The sequence below is a fragment of the Gorilla gorilla genome, chromosome 19 (genome assembly GCF_029281585.2).
Source record: "Gorilla gorilla gorilla isolate KB3781 chromosome 19, NHGRI_mGorGor1-v2.1_pri, whole genome shotgun sequence".
In the NCBI taxonomy this organism is placed as follows: domain Eukaryota; kingdom Metazoa; phylum Chordata; class Mammalia; order Primates; family Hominidae; genus Gorilla; species Gorilla gorilla.
Genome location: NC_073243.2, coordinates 66,744,822 through 66,763,268, shown reverse-complemented (window position 1 = coordinate 66,763,268; position 18,447 = coordinate 66,744,822).

Here is an 18,447-nt window from a genome sequence, read left to right as displayed (position 1 = left end):
CAAATTTCTCTTGTGTTAAGCCAGTGAAATAACTAACTGCCTTTTGAATATGTCATACTGGAATTGTCACAAGCACATATAATTCAAGGTGTCTAAAATGGAACTAACCCATAATTTTTCTCCCTAAATCTTCTCTTCCTCTCCTCAAGATTTGTGGTTTCAGTGATGGCATCATTGTCTTTCCAATTACTCAAGCTATAAACTTTGGTTTGCTATTAATGCCCCCAACTCCCTCAAGAAAAAAATCAGAAACCAAGCTCTCTAGTGTGAACTACAAAATGTCACTTAAAATAATTTTTTAACTTTTCATAGCACTATTATCTCCTAAATTTAAACTGTGTGTCTCTAACCTGTTTTATTTCCTTATTTTCCCACCTGGTCTCCTGTGTCTTGCCTTTAGACTAATCTGTCCCTGAAACTGCCATTGGAGCAATATAGCTGAAACACAAATCCTATCAATTCCATACATAACATATTAATAATTCTTTACCGACCATGAGTATAATGTCATTATATTCTGGATTGTCTTCTTTTATGTCATTATATTCTGGATTCAATCACTTTTATTGCTCTCTTCTCTCACTACTTGTCCCAGAAACATCTACTGTAGATTAAGTCCTTATGAGGCTCTACACCTTTTCATGGGCTGGTTCCTCATTTTGGAATTCACCTCTCCTGAGCCCCTGTAGTGTAGACATCCTGAGAATGTAAAGGTCATAGGATGTAGAATCAAACTGAGTGTGATGGTTTATACTGAGTGTGAACATGATTGGATTGAAGGATACAAAGTATTGATCCTGGGTGTGTCGGTGAGAGCGTTGCCAAAGGAGATTAACATTTGAGTCAGTGGACTGGGAAAGGCAGATCCACCCTTAATCTGGGTGGGCACAATCTAATGAGCTGCCAGTGCCCCTAGAATATAAGCAGGCAGAAAAAGGTGAAAAGAGAGACTGGCCTAGCCTCCCAGCCTACATCTTTTTCCGGTGCTGAATGCTCCATGCCCTCAAACACGGGACTCCAAGTTCTTCAGTTTTGGAACTCGGATTGGTTCTCCTTGCTCCTCAGCCTGCAGATGGCCTATTGTGGGACCTTGTGATGCTGTGAGTTAATACTTAATAAACTCCCAAATATGTATACATAGATATATATATGTGTATATAGATATATATGTATATATATAAGTTCTGTCCCTCTAGAGAACCTTGACCACTGAGCATGGTCAAATAAAGAACTTGGCTCTTTATGCTGAATGAATGCTTTAGAAAAAATCCTAATGACTCTGAGGAAATATTAATTCCTACCTGTGAACAAGCATATATATATGTATATTTAATGAGAAATGAAAGAAAAAGATAGCAAACAAAGCAGTTCCCTTCAGACACTGAAGTCAGGCTAGAATTTCCACCTTCACCTGTTCGCAGCCTGCCTGCTGCTCTTGCTCAGTGAGGTAATAAAGTAAGTATGTTTCTAACCCTTGCTTTCTACTTTTCTTATGTTCACAGCAAACACCTAGGTGTATTCTTAGCATATCTCAGGTGTGTCTTCAGCTTAGAGATATTTTCCCCCACAGTTCAATAAAGAGAGTTATGGCCTTGTAAAGTTAAGTGCAGGAGTTCCACCAGTCTTCAGCCAGCTTAAAACCACTAATTCCTGGACATTTAGCCAGATAGTGGACTTTAGGAGCATCCTTTGCTCCCAGATTTTAACTTAAGAGTCTGAGGGCTCTTGTAAGGCAGGCCTGGTGTTGACAAAATCGCTCAGCATTTGCTTGTCTATAAAGGATTTTATTTCTCCTTCACTTATGAAGTTTAGTTTGGCTGGATATGAAATTCTGGGTTGAAAATTCTTTTCTTTAAGAATGTTGAATATTGGCCCCCACTCTCTTCTGGCTTGTAGAGTTTCTGTGAAGAGATCCGCTGTTATTCTGAGGGGCTTCCCTTTGTGGGTAACCCGACCTTTCTCTCTGGCTGCCCTGAACATTTTTTCCTTCATTTCAACTTTGGTGAATCTGACAATTATGTGCCTTGGAGTCGCTCTTCTTGAGGAGTATCTCTGTGGCGTTCTCTGTATTTCCTGAATTTTAATGTTGGCCTGCCTTGCTAGGTTGGGGAAGTTCTCCTGGATAATGTCCTGCAGAGTGTTTTCCAACTTGGTTCCATTCTCCCTGTCACTTTCAGGTACACCAATCAGACATAGATTTGGTCTTTTCACATAGTCCCATATTTCTTGGAGGCTTTGTTCATTTCCTTTTACTCTTTTTTCTCTAAACTTCTCTTCTCACTTCATTTCATTCATTTGATCTTCAATCACTGATACCCTTTCTTCCAGTTGATTGAATTGGCTACTGAAGCTTGTGCGTGCATCAAATAGTTCTCATGCCATGGTTTTCGGCTCCATCAGGCCATTTAAGGTCTTCTCTATGCTGTTAATTCTAGTTAGCCATTCGTCTAATATTTTTTCAAGGTTTTCAGCTTCTTTGCAATGGGTTCGAACATCCTCCTTTAGCTTGGAGAAGTTTGTTATTACCGATCTTCTGAAGCCTTCTTCTCTCCACTCGTCAAAGTCATTCTCTGTCCAGCTTTGTTCCATTGCTGGCGAGGAGCTGCATTCTTTGGAGGAGAAGAGGCGCTCTGATTTTTAGAATTTTCAGCTTTTCTGCTCTGGTTTCTCCCCATCTTTGTGGTTTTATCTACCTTTGGTCTTTGATGACTATGACGTACAGATGGGGTTTTGGTGTGGATGTCCTTTCTGTTTGTTAGTTTTCCTTCTAACAGACAGGACCCTCAGCTGCAGGTCTGCTTGAGTTTGCTGAAGGTCCACTCCAGACCCTGTTTGCCTGGGCGTCACCAGCAGAGGCTGCAGAACAGCAAATATTGCAGAACAGTAAATATTGCTTCCTGATCCTTCCTCTGGAAGCTTCTTCTGATAGGGGCACTGGCTGTATGAAGTGTCAGTCGGCCCCTACTGGGAGGTGTCTCCCAGTTAGGCTACTCGGGGATCAGGGACCCACTTGAGGAGGCAGACTGTCCGTTCTCAGATCTCAAACTCCATGCTAGGAGAACCACTACTCTCATCAAAGCTGTCAGACAGGGACGTTTAAGTCTGCAGAAGTTTATGCTGCCTTTTGTTCAGCTGTGCCCTGCCCCCAGAGGTGGAGTCTACAGAGGCAGGAAGGCATCCTTGAGCTGCAGTGGGCTGCTTTGTTTACCTACTCAAGCCTCAGCAATGGCAGATGCCCCTCCCCCAGCCTTGCTGCCACTTTGCAGTTCGATCTCAGACTGCTGTGCTAGCAATTAGCAAGGCTCCATGGGTGTGGGACCCTCTGAGTCAGACGCGGGATATAATCTCCTGGTGTGCCATTTGCTATGACCATTGGAAAAGAGCAGTATTAGGGTGGGAGTGTCCTGATTTTCCAGGTACTGTCTGTCATGGCTTCCCTTGGCTAGGAAAGGGAATTCTCCGACTCCTTGCACTTCCTGGGTGGGGCGATGCCCTGCCCTGCTTTGGCTCACACTCTGTGGGCTGTACCCACTGTCTGATAAGCCCCAGTGAGATGAACCTGGTACCTCAGTTGGAAATGCAGAAATCACCCATCTTCTGCATCGATCACACTGGGAGCTGTAGACTGGAGCTGTTCCTATTTGGCCATCTTAGAACCTCAAGACCATCGATGCTAGGAAGAAACTGCATCAATTAATGAGCAAAATAACCAGCTAACAATCTTAATGACAGGATCAAATTCATGTATAACATTATTAACCTTAAATGTAAATGGCCTAAATGCTCCAATTAAAAGACACAGACTGGCAAATTGGATAGAGTCAAGACTCATCAGTGTGCTGTATTTAGGAGACTCATCAGTGTGCTGTATTCAGGAGACCCATCTCACATGCAGAGACACACATAGGCTCAAAATAAAGGCATGGAGGAAGATCTACCAAGCAAATGGAAAACAAAAAAAAAGCAGGGGTTGCAATCCTAGTCTCTGATAAAACAGACTTTAAACCAACAAAGATCAAAAGAGACAAAGAAGGCCATTACATAATGGTAAAGAGATCAATTCAACAAGAGCTAACAATCCTAAATATAACAATCCCCAATAAAGGAGCACCCAGATTCATAAAGTAGGTCCTTAGACACCTATGAAGAGACTTAGACTCCCACACAATAATATTGGGAGACTTTAAGACCCCACTGTCAACATTAGACAGATTGACAAGACAGAAAGTTAACAAGGATACCCAGGAATTGAACTCAGCTCTGCACCAAGTGGACCTAATAGACATCTACAGAACTCTCCACCCCAAATCAACAGAATATACATTCTTCTCAGCACCACATTGCACTTATTCCAAAATTGACCACATAGTTGGAAGTAAAGCACTCCTTAGCAAATGTAAAAGAACAGAAATTATAACAAACTGTCTCTCAGACCACAGTGAAATCAAACTAGAACTCAGGATTAAGAAACTCTCTCAAAACCGCTCAACTACATGGAAACGGAACAACCTGCTGCTGAAAGACTACTGGGTACATAATGAAATGAAGGTGGAAATAAAGATATTCTTTGAAACCAATGAGAACAAAGACACAGCATATCAGAACCTCTGGGACACATTTAAAGCAGTGTGTAGAGGGAAATTTATAGCACTAAATGCCCACAAGAGAAAGCAGGAAGGATCTAATATTGACACCCTAACATCACAATTAAAAGAACTAGAGAAGCAAGAGCAAACACATTCAAAAGCTAGCAGAAGGCAAGAAATAACTAAGATGAGAGCAGAACTGACAGAGATAGAGACATAAAAAACCCTTCAAAAAATCAATGAATCCAGGAGCTGGTTTTTTTGAAAAGATCAACAAAATTGATAGACCACTAGCAAGACTAATAAAGAAGAAAAGAGAGAAGATTCAAATAGATGCAATAAAAACTGATAAAGGGGATATCACCACCTATCCCACAGAAATGGGATAGGTTTGTGTTCACAAACTATCAGAGAATACTATAAACACCTCTATGCAAATAAACTAGAAAATCTAGAAGAAATGGATAAATTCCTGGACACATCATACACCCTCTGAAGACTAAACCAGGAAAAAAGTGAAATCCCTGAATAAATCAGTAATAGGCTCTGAAATTGAGGCAATAATTAACAGCCTACCAACCAAAAAAAGTCCACGACCAGAGAGATTCACAGCCGAATTCTACCAGAGGTACAAGGAGGAGCTGGTACCACTGATTCTGAAACTATTCCAATCAATAGAAAAAGAGGGAATCCTCCCTAACTCATTTTTTTAGGCCGGAATAATCCTGATACCAAAGCTTGACAGAGACACAACAAAAAAGAGAATTTTAGACCAATATCCCTGATGACCATTGATGCAAAAATCCTCAATAAAATACTGGCAAACCAATCCAGCAGCACATCAAAAAGCTTATCCACCACAGTCAAATTGGCTTCATCCCTGAGATGCAAGGCTGGTTCAACATACACAAATCAATGAACGTAATCCATCATATAAATAGAACAAAAGACAAAAACCACATGATTATCTCAATAGACGCAGAAAAGGCCTTTGACAAAATTCAACAGCCCTTCATACTAAAAACTCTCAATTAATTAGGTATTGATGGGACGTATCTCAAAATAATAAGAGCTATTTATGACAAACCCACAGCCAATATCATACTGAATGGGCAAAAACTGGAAGCATTCCCTTTGAAAACTGCCACAAGACAGGGATGCCCTCTCTCACCACTCCTATTCAACATAGTGTTGGAAGTTCTGGCCAAGGCTATCAGGCAGGAGAAAGAAATAAAGGGTATTCGATTGGGAAAAGAGGAAGTCAAATTGTCCCTGTTTGCAGATGACATGATTGTATATTTAGAAAACCCCATTGTCTCAGCCCAAAATCTCCTTAAGCTGATAAGCAACTTCAGCAAAGTCTCAGGATACAAAATCAATGTGCAAAAATCACAAGCATTCCTATAGACCAATAACAGACAAACAGACAGCCAAATCATGAGTGAACTCCCATTCACAATTGCTTCAAAGAGGATAAAATACCTAGGAATCCAACTTACAAGGGATGTGAAGGACCTCTTCAAGGAGAACTACAAACCACTGCTCAATGAAATAAAAGAGGATACAAACAAATGGAAGAACATTCCATGCTCATAGATAGGAAGAGTCAATATTGTGAAAAAGGCCATTCTGCCCAAGGTAATTTATAGATTCAATGCCATCCCCATCAAGCTACCAATTACTTTCTTCACAGAATTGGAAAAAACTACTTTCAAGTTCATATTGAACCAAAAAAGCACCTTCATTGCCAAGACAATCCTAAGCCAAAAGAACAAAGCTGGAGGCATCACGCTACCTGACTTCAAACTATACTACAAGGCTACAGTAACCAAAACAGCATAGTACAGGTACCAAAACAGACATATAGACCAATGGAATGGAACAGAGCCCTCAGAAATAATACCACACATCTACAACCATCTGATCTTTGACAAACCTGACAGAAACAAGAAATGCAGAAAGGATTCCCTATTTAATAAATGGTGCTGGGAAAACTGGCTAGCCATATGTAGAAAGCTGAAACTGGATCCCTTCCTTACACCTTATACAAAAATTAATTCAAGATGGATTAAAGACTTAAATGTTAGACCTAAAACCATAAAACCCTAGAAGAAAACCTAGGCAATATCATTCAGGACATAGGCATAGACAAGGACTTCATGTCTAAAACACCAAAAGCAATGGCAACAAAAGCCAAAATAGACAAATGGAATCTAATTAAACTAAAGAGCTTCTGCATAGCAAAATAAACTACCATCAGAGTGAACATGCAACCTACAGAATGGGGGAAAATTTTTGCAATCTACCCATCTGAGAAAGGGCTAATATCCAGAATCTACAAAGAACTTAAGCAAATTCACAATAAAAAATCAAACAACCCATTCAAAAAGTGGGTGGAGGATGTGAACAGATGCTTCTAAAAAGAAGACATTTATGCAGCCAACAGACACATGAAAAAATGCTCATCATCACTGACCATCAGAGAAATGCAAATCAAAACCACAATGAGATACCATCTCATACCAGTTAGAATGACGATCAGTAAAAAGTCAGGAAACAACAGGTGCTGGAGAGGATGTGGAGAAATAGGAACACTTTTACACTGTTGGTGGGACTGTAAACTAGTTCAACCTTTGTGGAAGACAGTGTGGCGATTCCTCAAGGATCTAGAACTAGAAATACCATTTGACCCAGCCATCCCATTCCTGGGTATACAGCCAAAGGATTATAAATCATGCTGCTATAAAGGCACATGCACACGTATGTTTATTGTGGCACTATTCACAATAGCAAAGACATGGAAGGTACCCAAATGTCCATCAATGATGGACTGGATTAAGAAAATGTGGCACATATACATCATGGAGTACCATGCAGCCATAAAGAATGATGAGTTCATGTCCTTTGTACGGACATGGATGAAGCAAAAAACCATCATTCTGAGCAAACTATCTCAAGAACAGAAAATCAAACACCGCATGTTCTCACTCATAGGTGGGAATTGAACAATGAGAACACTTGGAAACAGGGTGGGGAGCATCACACACTAGGGCCTGTCGTGAGGTGGGGGGAGGGGGGAGGGATAGCATTAGGAGATATACCTAAATGTAAATGACGTATTAATGGGTGCAGCACAGCAACATGGCACATGTATACATATGTTACAAACCTGCACGTCATGCACATGTACCCTAGAACTTCAAGTATAAAAAAAAAAAAAAGAGTCGGATGGCATTTTCCCTCTAATGTAACACCCTATATGCCCTTCACTAGAGTTTAGGCCAACAGTGTTTGTGGAACAGAGTATATATATTTCATCTCCATAATCTATCATAGTAGGGAATGTACGTTTTCCCACTAGAATGGGTGTGTTTTTTTGTTCATGCCCATTTTTAACTGTTTATGCTGTTTACTGTTTTTAAAATTTAGCTGTTGATAGATTTTGTTGCATTTGCCCCTGAATATTTTTTTTAAAGAAGGAATTCTTAATGAAGTCCTACATATTCCCCAAGATTCAGGTCAGATGTTATTCTCTATATTAAGATTTTCTTATTCTGTTTGACTCAAAAACTAATAATCTTGCCCATAGTTGTTGCCTTGGAAGGTAGACTGTAGTTTTATCATAAATTTGTTTCTTTTCCTTCTGCTACATATTATATTTGTTCTTCATAATTGTATATCCCTTTACTAATCATGTAATCTTAAGAGCAACTGTTTATCTTTATATTCCTCTAGCATTAGCAAGTGGCCAAATTCACGTATACACCTGCTTTATTTACACTTTACATATAGAACAAGTCACCACATGAGTTTTAAAAATATTTTCTCATTTAAGTTGAATTGTCTTCTCAAATGTTAAATTTATTTCTCTGCACAACTTAATGCTGACATGTAAGTAGTTGTAAGTATGAAAGTTAGAATTCATCATGTGCTGGGCAGGAATGGAAAAGTTATGTTTCCAGTGAATACCAATAAATCCAGTGCAAATATTATCTTTTAGCATTCCTGGACAACTATGCCCCAGTTAAATGCAGTGGCAATTTTTCTCCAAGTTTTTTGTTTTGTTTTGTTTTTTATCTGCAGAGTATTATTATAATGTACTACTGAAATGGGCATAACCCAGTTCAAACAAGTTTAATTACAGCTCACTATTTGCTTGCTCTCTAAGAATATAAGAATGTTAAAGCATTTTCCTAAGTTTCACTCACTAACATGGTCCTAAATAGCAATCTTTCTCCAATTGACATGGTTTCATTTTGGTCCTCTGCAGACATCAGTGGCTGTAGATCATTCACAAGATGTGGTGTAGTGAAAGAGGAGACAAAGAGTCACTGATTGTCAGTCTTTAGTACATGCTCCAAATAAATCATTAGACTCGCTATTTTGGCTCACACTTAAATGTACCAGTGGAAGAACTAACCTGAATTTATAAATACTTTTTTTCTCCATGTGATTGAAAAAGAAATTTAAAAAAATGTCAGCAGAATATACCTTGCTCAATTCTATGGTTTTATTAAAACTACTGAATGGTATTGTATATGCATTTGATTAATTTCACTGTATTAATGTCACTTTTCTTCATCTCAAAAAATGTGAATCTAGTTCCCAGTTGACAACCTGGAATTAACTAGCATATATTAGAGCAACAGTTCTAAATCTGTGGAATCTGGTACCCCTTAAGAGTCTAAGAAATGTTTTAGATTTCATCTTTAGAAAAAGGTATATAAACAAAAGTACATAAATTTTCATAAAATTTTCAAGAATTCTTTTCTAGAAGGACAGTTGACCCCAAGTTAAAAACATATTTTATGAAGAATTTGAATCCTTAATTGCTAGTAATTCTGCATACTTCAAACTCTACTTGAGCTAGAAATCTAAATCTTTAGCAAAATAAATACCTCATGATAATATATTTTCTATTTATTTTTGTGAAAGCAATAATTAGTATGAAGTTGATTGCAACAAAATGAGGAAGAAAATAGCAAAAGTAGAAAATAGGTAATTAAATAGGTTTGTGGCCTTTTGCCTTACTGTGGAATACTTACATCTAGGTATGATGAATGACCATATCTATCCTAAGACAGCTGACTGGCACAGTAGAAATGACGTCTTTTCAAATACATGTTTTATATAAACAGAAAGCAAAACCACAGAATTATAAAGATATTTTACATTCTGATGAAAATAGCTATAGCATAATTTTCTGCCATTTCTTCATTCAAAATGATCTTATTTTTCATTTTTTATTTTAAAATATTTAATTGACAAATAAAGATTAAATATATTCAAGGTGTACAACATAATGATGCCATATACATATGCATTGTGTAATGAGAACTTACGGAGCTCTTTGTACTTAACACTGCAGAGGGACATGAATAAAAATAGCACATGCTCATTATATTCAGGGAATTTTTAAATCTATTTGAGCTGCTTACAATTTCCTTTTGGCAGGTAAAAATGGAAAGGTCATCAAATTTATCTACTCCCCTCTCCCCATCGTTATTTTTTTCTCTAATAAAACCATTGTAGACATCACAGTAAAACTTTTTGCCTATTTAAATAATCTATAAATCATGCTATGCCTTATGTTCTGAAGAAGTGAATTGAGAATGTGCTACTTTTTTTTTTTAAACCTGTGTTACTGGGGCAAAGAGATTCAGAATATCCTTTATGATACAATGAATAAAGTCTATCTTTACATCAATGTAAAATTGTTAAAGTCATCATGAACACAAGAGGACAAAGTACCATTTGGAACATCATATCTAATAATCTGGTTTGTTTAGCATATTTTATTGTCACTTTTTTTGATTCTCCTGAAAAACAAAAAAGCTATTAAGTGAGGTTAAGATTAATAATACAGGTTTGGGGAAAACCCTTCCAGTTTGAAAGGAAATTTGGTCTGACCTCTAAGTCGAAGAGATGAAGAGGGTTGAAAAAGAAACAATGTATCAGTGTTGAGAATATTTTTTCTGAGAAAAGCACCAAAGGGCACGAATGTGTTTTTTTCTCTTCCGTGCTTTAATCCTGGTAAACATCAGAAATCGCAGAGAGAAATATTGCAGATCTGTTTGGATGACAGTAATGGCTAAACTACGGATATGTTTTCTTTATTTGACCATCTGCACGCTATGACTCAAAAATTCTAACAAAGTCTTTTGAAAAATATTCCAATCTACTTACTGGTGCCCACTTTTTTTTTGACAGTTTAGTATATATTTTAAATAGACAAATACATGGGAGCGAAGTGTAAAATCATTTCAGATCATTGCAATATTAATTTCTTGGAAATTACTTTGAGTGAATCTAGATTGGTGGTGAAGCCCTAACCACTAGAAACGGTCAAGCTGGTTTATAGCTTAAGTCAGAGAAAAGAAACATTAAAGCAATGCTGCAATCAAATGACCCCATTTCTTCCTGAAAAGATAATATATTATATATCAAAACAGGTCTTTGAAAACAAAAAGCTATTAATTTGCCTGCAGTTTTTATAAACATGAACCTAGACGGTCTTTCAGTTAAGTAAGATACTGGTATTTATCTATGATGTTCACTGTGATGCTGTCCAAGAAGATTCTTTATCTTAGGAGACACTTTAAAAAGCTTCAAGGGCTGCAGTGTCCTTGTAGTGACGAAGGATTTATTTGCAATGTTAAACCTCTAGTTGGGCTAAATTTTGAAAACTCTTTTATTGACGAAGTATTTCTAGTGCTTGGCAACACATCGAGTTTTATTGTCTTCTATATTGCCATGCATTAGCATTAAAAACACAGCCAAAATATCTGAAAGAAATGTTGTCGACTGTCATAAGATTTATCAAATTCATCGGCACCAGGGACTTAAATCACTTCCTTCTTAAATAGTACTGTCAAAAATCAGTGCAGAATATGAAGCCCTTTCCCACTACCAATAAGTTCACTCTACTCTCAAGGACAAGTCTTAAAGAGCAAGATCAAACTGAGGACAGAATTTTCACGTTTTTTGAAGTCTTCTATTAAAATAATTTCAAATGGAGAATTTGGCAAATATTTTTCTTCACTTGAATACAATGAATCTTTTGATCAGAGCCTTGCAGCCACCATAATTAATATTGCAGAAAACTGGAGGCCTTTGGCCCAGTTGCCAAGATGAAAGAGGATACTAGAGGTGGGAACTTTGATTGTATTCTTCTTAAGAGTTTCCAATGCTGGAGCAGTGCTTGCTTAGATAAGAATCCACAATTACAAAGGCTTTCAATTTCCAAACACATAAGAATCCTCAGACACCAAAGAAAATCTCTTTGATTTTATTTCCATTGAAGAATTAACATAGAAATATAGATTTTTAATTTCAAATCTGTATTATTAGTCTGCTTGGGCTGCCATAACAGAATACCACAGATTGGGTAGCTTAAACAACAGAAATGTATTTCCTTACAGTTCTTGAAGCTGGAAGTCCATGATCCAGATGCTAGCAGGGTTGGTTTCTCCTCAGGCCCCTCTTCCTGGCTTGCAAACTACCACCTTGCTCTTTCCTCATATGGCCTTACTTTTGTTGTGTGCACTTTGGTGTCTCTAATTCAAGGACATCAACTGTAGTGGATTAGAGCCCTGCCCTTTTGACCTCATTTCATCTGAATTACCTTCTTATAGGCTCTACCTCCAAATACAGACACATTAAGAGCTAAATTTCCACCTGTGCATTTTGGGGAGATACACTTCAGTCCATGACACTATCCTACTTAGAAAAATTGCTCAAAGAGAGATGCATTTCCAAAGATGATCTCATTGCTATGAGAATAAAGTAAGTGATAGCAACTTTAATTCATTTTTAATAGTCTTCAAGAAAATGGTATGTCTTGACATAAGCCTATACCTCTGTTTCAGTGGGAAATCTGATTCCTTTTGTTACTCTATACCTCTGTGCATCAGGATTTAAGCACATGTTGCAATAAAATAAGTGAAAAATTACTGGATATTAAAATAAAAGGGGATATCAAAGTCAAAGGCCATTCTGAAATTACAACTTTACTTTGTATTATGGGCAATAAGAGTACCCTTTCCTATACATTTCACTTTGAAAAAAATTAATTATATGTATATTTTGAAAGTTGCCTTTACATTTGTATTAAAGGAAATGAAATATTTGGCAACATTGTTTTTACATTTAAGATTATGAAAGGGATACATTTCTATTACAATAAAATCAATTGCATACAAAATTTTATGTATCTATGGTCATCACCTAATAATAGCTGCTCAGTGGTTCCTGTAATTGTTGTCCTTGCCTGCATTCTAATATAACAGCAGTTCACTTAGTTTCTGAATCCCATAGACATAATGCCACATGGTTCTAATTAACAAATAACCTTCTGGCAAAATCACTCAAAGGGCTTCTCATTAGTGATCAGAGAAGAATCTTCCATTTTATTCAGAGCTGTGTTTGGGATTCTAGAAATTTAATTGGATTGCACGGGTTCATCTTACAAGAATTGTACTCTTCTCTAACAGACACTCTTATCTCTAACATGCTTATAATCTCATCTCATCTTACTTATTTAATTTTAGAAGATTCTAGATTCATAGTAATTATAACAAATCGGAGGTACAGGTTTGATCATTCCTTGCATGATTTAGCAGTCACTGAACTGTCTATTCTTTGTTCTTCTACCATTTTCAGAGTCAAAAAAGGCTCCAAAGTAATTGGATAACACAATTATTCTTTTTTTATCCTTCTTTCTGTACTAATGAATAGTTCAGACACACAAAAAGGCATAAAAACAGAAATATAACAAAACTCATATAATTACCACTTAGTTTAAAAAAATTACTAAATCTTTTTTTCTTCCTAATTTAGAGAAAGAGTAAAGGCAGCAATATTGAGTAAAATTATTGTACTGCATATCAAACACAAAAGCAGAATCTTAAATGGAATGTATTATTTGCTCTTTACAAGGTAAATGTTCCCAGTGAACTAACAGCTAGCCTTAGTTTTTGCGAAAAAGTATGATACTGTTGAATAAGACTACAACCAATACATCCCTAAAATAATTAAACACAAATGAAGAAAAAAGGTTCTCTTGCAAAATTAACTTCACTGCACCTATATAATACAGTTTTGAGGTAAATTATGTTATGAATTAAAAAGGGGACATTACTCTGCTGATGTGTGAATACACATGAAATAAAGAAAATAGGTGCGGCTACTTGGCATAGTTATGAAAATCCTATTTGTTATACTTCTTTTACTTTCTTGTAGGGGACAGATTGGTGAAGTAAATGATGTGGAAGACTACAATCCCTGCATATTTTACACCTTTAAAATTGGTATGAATCGGCCAGGTGCGGTGGCTCACGCCTATAATCCCAGCACTTTGGGAGGCCGAGGCGGGCGGATCACGAGGTCAGGAGATCAAGACCATCCTGGCTAATACAGTAAAACCCCGTCTTTACTAAAAATACAAAAAATTAGCCAGGTGTGGTGGTGGGGGCCTGTAGTCCCAGCTACTCGGGTGGCTGAGGCAGGAGAATGGCGTGAACCCAGGAGGCGGAGCTTGCAATGAGCCGAGATCGCACCACTGCACTCCAGCCTGGGTGACAGAGGGAGACTCCATCTCAAACAAACAAGCAAACAAAAAACAAAACAAAACAAACAAACAACAAAAAAATTGACATGAATCTTTGCTACTCCATCTGGGATGAAAAAAACTTAATGCTTTTTTTCCTTACATAGTGACATAGGCATGGGGGCTAATTTAAAAGATTTCCATTTAGGCTTCGTCATTACTACATAGCTCTTAGATAAAGGCCACAGAATAATGTGGTGGTCTTGACAACCCCTCCAATATATCCAGTTCACCTATATATGCAAAGACTTGCAAAATGGCAAGTGGGTAGGTCTGTGGACCCAGTGGAACTACGCTAATCTGGACCTGAGATAGGATTCTATTTACAACCTGGCTCCGACTCATTAATAACAGGGGTTGATGATAGTACTTTAGGGTCCTGAGTATCAATGTCATCTTAGATCCTGTGTCCAATGATTACCTGAGAATGTCTATGGGTCCTGTTGGAAAAGATCTCAAAGAATCTTTATTACATATATTCGCCATGGTTTTTACTTGGCATGGATCCTCTTGGGACACAGTCTTTACTCCAATCAATGATTTTCATTCAGTTCCAAAACTGGCTCAAGTATAGAAACTCAGTAAAAGATTCTGACTTGGGGATTTCTGTCCTCAGGTTCCCACCCACTCAAATTTGATTTTCTTTGACAGTTCAAGCAATATCTTTGTTGGATGCACCTGTCATGCCTCTAAGTGCCCTGTGTTCATTAATCTTCTCCACAGTTACCTGGGTATCTGTATCCTTGTTTGCCTTTGCTGCTTATTATAATACTTGCACCCAAATGATATTTATAACTAACTGTTGCAACTAGTCTCTATTACTTTAGGATCCTGGCATTCTCATTACTGCTAAAGATGCCAGTTCTACAAATATATCGCCTACTGTCAGTCCTGGCCAGTAGAGGACATCCATCCGTGAAATTATCAGTGATGCCCGTGCTCCACTCACTAGCAAATTCCATATTATTTTGGTAGATGGGCAATCCTCTGGACCTCTTTATGGAACATTGTCAACTGGTGGGTTTCCAGTCTCTCATAGTATACCTGCTCTAGCAACCCCACTCTGAGCCTTTGATCCTCCACTGTCTTCTATAGCAATTCTTACATTTCCACATCACTCAGTTTGATACATTACTTTCTCCAAGTTTCCAAGAATCATAAAAACATTTGTTAGCAATATCTCCCAAAGTCCTCGTCCTTGCCAGAGGGTTAAATCTTGAATCATAAGAGAGTAATCCCTTAATGTTCTTTTTTATCCAATTTTACATTTTACCTTTTTTTTTTTTTTTTTTTTTTTTTTGCTTTTGTTGCCCAGGCTGGAGTACAGTTGCACGATCTTGGCTCACTGCAACCTCTGCCTCCTGGGTTCAAGTGATTCTCATGCCTCAGCATCCCAAGTAGCTGGGACTACAGGCATGGGCCACCATGCCCAGCTAATTTTGTGTGTTTTTTTTTTTTTTAATAGAGACAGGGTTTCACCATGTTGGCCAGGCTGGTTTCGAACTCCTGACCTCAAGTGATCTCCCTGCCTTGGCCTCCCAAAGTGTTGAGATTATAGGCATGAGCCACCGTGCTGACCCAGTATACCATTCTTGATCCAGCATCCATATATATTTTCCTGGACCCTGACAATGTATGTTGGTCATATCCTACATCTCCTTCATGTTTAATTTCTCTCTTTTCTTATACAATCCAACAATCTTCTGATCAGGTTATGTTGTGATTTGTCTCTAGTCATTAGTATACTGGCCAAGAGGGGAGAAGAGAGGAGATATGGGTGGCGGGTTGGCCATATTTGGAAGGCAGTGTCCTCTGATCATCTTCAAGCAAGGGGTGAGCTCTAGTCTCCAGTAAGGAGGAGTATGCTGCTTCTGCAGGCTTAGAATGGTTGTAATAATGTAGAGATTCAAGATTCTGAGCACAATACCCGTATATCTCCTTGCAAAGTCTCAGAGTTCCACTTCTTTCCAATCAGGAACATGATCATAACATAGGAGTCTTGGCTAGAGTTGAAAATTAAATATTCTCTAGAGCCCTGATAGCCTAATAATTAAGTGTTGAGCTTGATTCCCAGCTTTTTCTGTCAGCTGCAGGAGATCAACTGCCAAAGAGGTCATCTGGCTTTCAACATTCATCTTAAATCGATCACATTCAGTTCTGTACTATTAGCAGGTAACATTTCTGACAGCCAGAATGTGTGGCTTGATCTTGAATGCACAATCTGAGTGGTGCACCACAATGTCTACTAAATATGGCTACAAGACAAGAGATGACACTCATTGAGGAGGATATTTTTAACAGAGAATAAATCATTCGGAGATTTTTTTGAAAGTGATTGTGCTTGGGAAACAAAATACCTTGAGAACTGAAGCTCCAAGACAGCAAAGACAGCCATATTATTTAACTCATTTTGGTATGCATAACTATTAGCTAGCAATTCTTTTTTTGAACAGATTCTCTTTACCAGTCACAAAAACCTGTATGTGAATAAAACTAATTTAGCAACTATCATGTAACCACTGAAATTGTGCTTTTGTGGCAATTAGTTTGGCTTATCACGTCTACTTAAGAACAAGTTGAATGTTACGAGTAATGACAAATATTAAATATGCATGCACGGCATGCTTTGAAAAATTCAAGATAAATTGACTCTAAGTAATAAAAAAAAAATGAGCTTAGTACTTTGCTAGCACTGCCATAACCAAGTACCATAGTCTGGGTGGTTTAAACAACAGAACTTTATTTTGTCACAGTTCTGCAGGCTGAAATTCCAAGATCAGAGTTTCAGTAGATTTGGTTTCTTCTGAGACCTCTCTCTTTGGCTTGCAGATGGCCACCTTTTTGTTGTGTTCTCACACAGTCTTTTCTCTGTGCTCACACATCACTGGTATCTTTTCTATTTCCTGTAAGGATTGGGCCCAACTGGCTTAGGGCCCAACCCATTTTACCTCAGTTAAACTTAATTACATCTTTAAAGTCCCAATTTCCAAATACAGTAACTTTGGAGGCTAGGGCTACAAGATATGTATTTGGTGTGCAGGGAGGGTAAAATTTTGTCTCTAACAATGAGGTTATTCCCACGGGTTTATTTTCCGTAGATTAGAGAGTCTTTACATAATGGTAATTCTATCACTTACAAGTACAAATTCTGAGGCCCTCAAGCAAAATAGTAAGAATGAAGATTGTTTTCCTTTGCTTTACTGCTTCATCAATGTGTTTTGCCCACACGGTAACACATACTTCATATGCACACACATATGCACACTTTCACACACACACATACACCTTACCTCTTTGGTCCAACTGGTAGTTGAATAAATTTCTGGATCTAGAGGTTGAGAAGTGGCAATGAGAAATAATCAGTATTGGAAAAGAGAAGAAATAAAAAAAGAAAAAGAAAATAATAAAGAATAGGTTTCATCATATGCCCAAACTAAAGAAATGTAAGGTTTTTCTTTACAGCTCCTTGTCAAAGTATAAATCTGAAAAAAAATAATAATCACACAATAGTAAGCATGTGTCATGATTTATGGAACCAGAAAGATGACAAAGCTATTTCCAAAGACATTTTGAAAACTGGCATTCTGTAATGTATAAAAAAGAAAATAAATTCTTAAATACATGATATTAGCTACAAAATTCGATGATTATCTACAGGGTATAAAAATATCTTAATTTTTGATGTTATCTTCTCCAGTAGACCAATAAGAAAATCACTGCATCTTATCAGCTTTCTATAAGTTAGCTACTGACTTTATAGAGGTAAGAAATGTCTAGACCTAAGCAATAGTAAATAGTATGTTAAACAAACTTACAAGTACCTAGAGAGTAAGATGACCTGAGGTGGGCCTGTTGAACAATATTGTAAGATTACATTAAATGCTTAAACAATCATCTTTGTCTTATGTCTTATTTTGGAATATTTATTTATTAATATGCTTGTCCATGTAACCCAAGCAAGGTGTGGCCAAAATAACAGAGCAACAAGACAGTATCGAAATGATTTTTGTTTTACCCTTTCTGTTAGGCCCAAATCTTATTATTAGCACTAAAGAAATTGCCATTAACTTATAATTATAGTTGATCAATGTTGAAATAAATGGGTCAGCCATGGTTACAGGTAGAACTGTGAGACCTAACTATTCTTCTTTCATATTATAAACAGTGAGTCCCTGACTGAAAATAATACTAATAGGTTATAATAACTATTAAGAATTATAGATATATATGCACCTCTGGTTTACTGCTTTATAA